Source organism: Salmo salar, chromosome 14 (assembly GCF_965601325.2).
Source record: "Salmo salar chromosome 14, fSalSal1, whole genome shotgun sequence".
NCBI lineage: Eukaryota > Metazoa > Chordata > Actinopteri > Salmoniformes > Salmonidae > Salmo > Salmo salar.
In genome coordinates, this window is record NC_138304.1 from 99887594 (window position 1) to 99893597 (window position 6004).

The window sequence follows — 6004 nt, forward strand, 5'->3', positions numbered from 1 at the left end:
GGCTGGAACAATACATTATGGCGTTTCTCTTGCATTTTAAAGATGATGGTACAAAATAAATGCATGTTTTTTTCTTTGTATTATTTTTTACCAGATCTAATGTGTTATATTCTCCTACATTACTTTCACATTTCCACAAACTTCAAAGTGTTTCATTTTCAAATGGTATCAAGAATATGCATATCTTTGCTTCAGGTCCTGAGCTACAGGCAGTTAGATTTGGGTATGTCATTTTAGGAAAAAATTGAAAGAAAAAAAAGAGGTGGATCCTTAAGAGGTTTCAAGGGCTTTATTGGCATGGGAAACATATGTTAACATAGCCAAAGCAAGTGAAGTAGATATCTCTCTCTTCCTCGCTGTCTCTTTCTCCATCTCAGTTCTTTCTCTGACGACTCTATCTACCCCCACCCCCATCGGCATTGCGTAACCCAGACAACAGGTTCTGATATAATAAAAAAAATAGAAATACACTTCCCAGAGTACTTATCGGTAGTACCGAGGCCAAATACGGGTCCCCGGATGGGACTGACAGCCAGGCACGTCTGGCGAGAAACGAGAGGCGAGATTGCAGTGTGAGAGACAAGAGAGACAGAGATAGAAAGGTGGATATCATATCGCGGGGAAAGAGAGAAACGGACGAAATATTTGGTTCTTTCCTCTGTTTTCTTCCAGGAACGTCTGTCCCGCGCCTGTCTGCCACGGGATCGTTCTAGCAGGGTTTGAGGAGTGTTCCTGTGTGTGCGTGTATGCAGGAGTAACCGCCCCCCCTCTCCGTTTCCCCTTCTCTCCATATCTTCTCCTTTTTTTCTGTATTTTTCTCCGTTTTCTGGTCTCTGCTGTTGATGTACACCAGCTTGTTTTTAGAGAAACGGTTTTCTGTGTCGGAGCCCTGCACACACACAGACAGACAGAGAAGTGCGAGGCACCGAGAGGAGACAGACAGACAACGACGTTAACTGGAGGAATGAACGGAAAATGCTGTGCGCCAGCGGTGGCAGCCGTGATATTACCGATAAATTCGTGACCCGCGCGACGAGGAGAGAAGACCCGCTGCAGCACCAAGCCTCTCCCGGTGAGTGCGCATGCATCGTGTGTCTGTATACACAACCCATATTTGCATACTGGGCTGTTCTAGCGCCGCTGCCAGAAGCGCGCGGCACCGCTGCATTTTTTTTTTATTGAAGGAATTTGTATTAACCTCGGCGGTGCGGTTATAATTCGCGCTGGGTCAGTCTGTCACTGATGTGGTGGGCTTCCCTCTAATTACTGATGGTGATCACACACACACACACACACACACACACACACACACCACACACACACACACACACACACACACACACACACACACACACACACACACACACACACACACACACAGAGAGAGAGAGTTAAGGCTATTGTTTCTGCTGGTTGTGAAACCCAAGATGTCTACCATACAAAAACACATATCCGTTACTGAGACAGACTGTCTCTCATCTGCATTCACCGTGAATGGACGCGATCGGTCTCGAGCTCAATGGAACATTCGGTGCTCCCGGTGCTGCTGTGGCGCGAGCCCTGGGCGCGCTCCGACAGATGTTTACTCTAATTTATTTGGAGATAGAGAAAGCCCAGCTAGCACGTACCATTCTGAGAACCATATGTTTCTTACAGCTTGGTGAGAGTGTTGTTGTCCTATGTTTATCTTGTATACAACCTTCCCATAACGTTCTGGGAATGGTACAGGATGTTTGCTTGGTTTTGGAACATTCTCAGCACATTTAAGGAACTTGGCAAAAAAAATAAAATACATGATTTTCTTGTCATTTCATTACTTTCAATTTAATTGACATTTTGGTAATGTTCTAGGAACGATCTCTCCAACTGGTTCGGACATTGGGAACATTCACAAGTAGTTCAGAGAATGTTAAGAAAGCAACCTTCTTCTGTGGGAATTTCAGTAATTCAGCATAAAGTTTCATACATTTACTCATGGTTCTATTTAAAACCATATTTTCAAATGGTTCTGAGAACTTTCCATAAACAAATGTACTTAAGTAACGTTCAGAATATAAGAATTATTTAAAAACATATACATTCCGTTCTCACCATCAATAAAACTCTATCTTGTAAAGTGTGTTCAGGTGTGTTGGCCTCGCCCACTAATTGGCCACAACTGGTTTTAACGAGTACTTGTTTCCTTTGAAATGGGGTCTGTTTGAATAAACTAAAATGAACTGTTTTGTATGTGTAAAAAAACAAAGCATTTTAGTTCCATCCTGGTGGCGCAGTGGACTACTTCCATGGATAAATAACAGGTTATAAGTTCATATCCCACTGCATGATTAATGCCTCTTTGTACTTGGAGTTCCAAAATAAGCTAGTAGGGTTATTGAAACGTTCAGTGAAAGTTTTAAGGAAGTCATTCAAAAACCTCCAAATAACCTTAAGAAAACCTTCCAGGAAACCTTTCAAGGAACCAGAGTAAAACGTTCTCAGAACCTCCCTGGAACAGAGTAAAACGTTCTCAGGACAGGACCTCCCTGGAACCGGAGTAAAACGCTCTCAGGACCTCCCTGGAACCGGAGTAAAACGTTCTCAGGACAGGACCTCCCTGGAACCGGAGTAAAACGTTCTCAGGACCTCCCTGGAACCGAAGTAAAACGCTCTCAGGACCTCCCTGGAACCGAAGTAAAACGCTCTCAGGACAGGACCTCCCTGGAACCGGAGTAAAACGTTCTCAGGACCTCCCTGGAACCAGAGTAAAACGCTCTCAGGACCTCCCTGGAACCGATGTAAAACGTTCTCAGGACAGGACCTCCCTGGAACCGGAGTAAAACGTTCTCAGGACAGGACCTCCCTGGAACCGGAGTAAAACGCTCTCAGGACCTCCCTGGAACCGGAGTAAAACGTTCTCAGGACCTCCCTGGAACCGGAGTAAAACGCTCTCAGGACCTCCCTGGAACCGGAGTAAAACGTTCTCAGGACCTCCCTGGAACCGGAGTAAAACGTTCTCAGGACCTCCCTGGAACCAGAGTAAAACGCTCTCTGGACCTCCCTGGAACCGAAGTAAAACGCTCTCAGGACCTCCCTAGAACCGGAGTAAAACGCTCTCAGGACCTCCCTGGAACCGGAGTAAAACGTTCTCAGGACCTCCCTGGAACCGGAGTAAAACGTTCTCAGGAGCTCCCTAGAACCGGAGTAAAACGCTCTCAGGACCTCCCTGGAACCGGAGTAAAACGTTCTCAGGACCTCCCTGGAACCGGAGTAAAACGCTCTCAGGACCTCCCTGGAACCGGAGTAAAACGCTCTCAGGACCTCCCTGGAACCGGAGTAAAACGCTCTCAGGACCTCCCTGGAACCGGAGTAAAACGTTCTCAGGACCTCCCTGGAAGCAGAGTAAAACGCTCTCAGGACCTCCCTGGAACCAGAGTAAAACGCTCTCAGGACAGGACCTCCCTGGAACCAGAGTAAAACGTTCTCAGGACCTCCCTGGAACCGGAGTAAAACGTTCTCAGGACCTCCCTGGAACCGGAGTAAAACGCTCTCAGGACCTCCCTGGAACCGAAGTAAAACGTTCTCAGGACAGGACCTCCCTGGAACCGGAGTAAAACGTTCTCAGGACAGGACCTCCCTGGAACCGGAGTAAAACGTTCTCAGGACCTCCCTAGAACCGGAGTAAAACGCTCTCAGGACCTCCCTGGAACCGAAGTAAAACGCTCTCAGGACCTCCCTGGAACCGGAGTAAAACATTCTCAGGACCTCCCTAGAACCGGAGTAAAACGCTCTCAGGACCTCCCTGGAACCGGAGTAAAACGCTCTCAGGACCTCCCTGGAACCAGAGTAAAACGTTCTCAGGACCTCCCTGGAACCGGAGTAAAACGCTCTCAGGACCTCCCTGGAACCGGAGTAAAACGCTCTCAGGACCTCCCTGGAACCGGAGTAAAACGCTCTCAGGACCTCCCTGGAACCGGAGTAAAACGTTCTCAGGACCTCCCTGGAACCGGAGTAAAACGCTCTCAGGACCTCCCTGGAACCAGAGTAAAACGCTCTCAGGACAGGACCTCCCTGGAACCAGAGTAAAACGTTCTCAGGACCTCCCTGGAACCGGAGTAAAACGTTCTCAGGACCTCCCTGGAACCAGAGTAAAACGTTCTCAGGACCTCCCTGGAACCGGAGTAAAACGTTCTCAGGACCTCCCTGGAACCGGAGTAAAACGTTCTCAGGACCTCCCTGGAACCGGAGTAAAACGTTCTCAGGACCTCCCTGGAACCAGAGTAAAACGTTCTCAGGACCTCCCTGGAACCAGAGTAAAACGCTCTCAGGACCTCCCTGGAACCGGAGTAAAACGTTCTCAGGACCTCCCTGGAACCAGAGTAAAACGTTCTCAGGACCTCCCTGGAACCAGAGTAAAACGTTCTCAGGACCTCCCTGCAACATAAAAATAAACGTTCCCAGAACAGACATTTTCTCTTCTGTTCTTAGAAGTCAGGAAAGGTTTGGCTCCCGAGTGGCGCAGCGGTCTAAGGCACTGCATCTCAGTGCTAGAGGCGTCACTACAGACCCTGGTTCAGCGGTCTAAGGCACTGCATCTCAGTGCTAGAGGCGTCACTACAGACCCTGGTTCAGCGGTCTAAGGCACTGCAACTCAGTTCTAGAGGCGTCACTACAGACCCTGGTTCAGCGGTCTAAGGCACTGCATCTCAGTGCTAGAGGCGTCACTACAGACCCTGGTTCAGCGGTCTAAGGCACTGCATCTCAGTGCTAGAGGCGTCACTACAGACCCTGGTTCAGCGGTCTAAGGCACTGCATCTCAGTGCTAGAGGCGTCACTACAGACCCTGGTTTGATTCCAGGCTGTATCACAACCGGCCGTGATTGGGAGTCCCATAGGGCGGCGCACAATTGGCCCAGCGTCGTTAGGGTTTGGCCGTCGTTGTAAATAAGAGAGAGAGAAAGAGAGATAAAGATGAGACAGTGTACATGTGCCCTGACAGTGCTATTTTATTTAGGGCCCTTATTGACATGCACAACTTGTGCACGTGATGCAGAATGATATGTCTTAAAGGGAGAGACATCTGTGTGTGGGTATGTACGTCTGTATGGGTGTGGGTATGTACGTCTGTGTGGGTGTGGGTATGTACGTCTGTGTGGGTGTGGGTATGTACGTCTGTGTGGGTGTGGGTATGTACGTCTGTGTGGGTGCGGCTATGTACGTCTGTGTGGGTGTGGGTATGTACGTGGGTGTGGGTATGTACGTGGGTGTGGGTATGTACGTCTGTATTTGCGCAGGTGTGTGTGTAGGTGTGTGTAGGTGTGTGTGTGTGTGTGTAGGTGTGTGCCATTGCAGGATATATAATAGCGTAGACCTATTGTGTACCTGTGTGCTCGGTGGTGGTAGTCATAGAAACAGCCTTGTATCGCCGCTGATGTTCTCGCTGTCCTTATAGGCCAGGTCAGCAGTCAACACACACACACACACACACACACACACACACACACACATCTATACAGAAATGTGTACGTTGAGTGTTTGTCCTGGACTGCTTCATGTATGTATTTGTGTGTGTGTGTGTGTCATACACCCTATCTAACTGAAGGTCATGACACTCCCACTTAGAGTTGTGGTTCTAGTTCTGGTTCTAGTCCAGTTATTTCTAGTTCTGGTTCTAGTACTGGTTCTAGTTCTGTTCTAGTCCAGTTATTTCTAGTTCTGGTTCTAGTCCAGTTATTTCTAGTTCTGGTTCTAGTACTGGTTCTAGTTCTGTTCTAGTCCAGTTATTTCTAGTTCTGGTTCTAGTCCAGTTATTTCTAGTTCTGGTTCTAGTACTGGTTCTAGTTCTGTTCTAGTCCAGTTATTTCTAGTTCTGGTTCTAGTCCAGTTATTTCTAGTTCTGGTTCTAGTCCAGTTATTTCTAGTTCTGGTTCTAGTACTGGTTCTAGTTCTGTTCTAGTCCAGTTATTTCTAGTTCTGGTTCTAGTCCAGTTATTTCTAGTTCTGGTTCTAGTACTGGTTCTAGTTC

General features: G+C 47.9%; 1 protein-coding gene across 1 annotated transcript in view; it reads left to right on the top strand.

The window, feature by feature from the left end:
- Positions 1–455: 455 nt before the first annotated feature.
- LOC106570639 (uncharacterized) overlaps positions 456–6004 on the top strand; it is a gene marked incomplete at its 3' end in the record, with an annotated part of 55007 nt that continues 49458 nt past the window's right edge. Inside the window, exon 1 of the mRNA XM_082961423.1 lies at positions 456–1072. The remainder of the gene's footprint in view (positions 1073–6004) is intronic.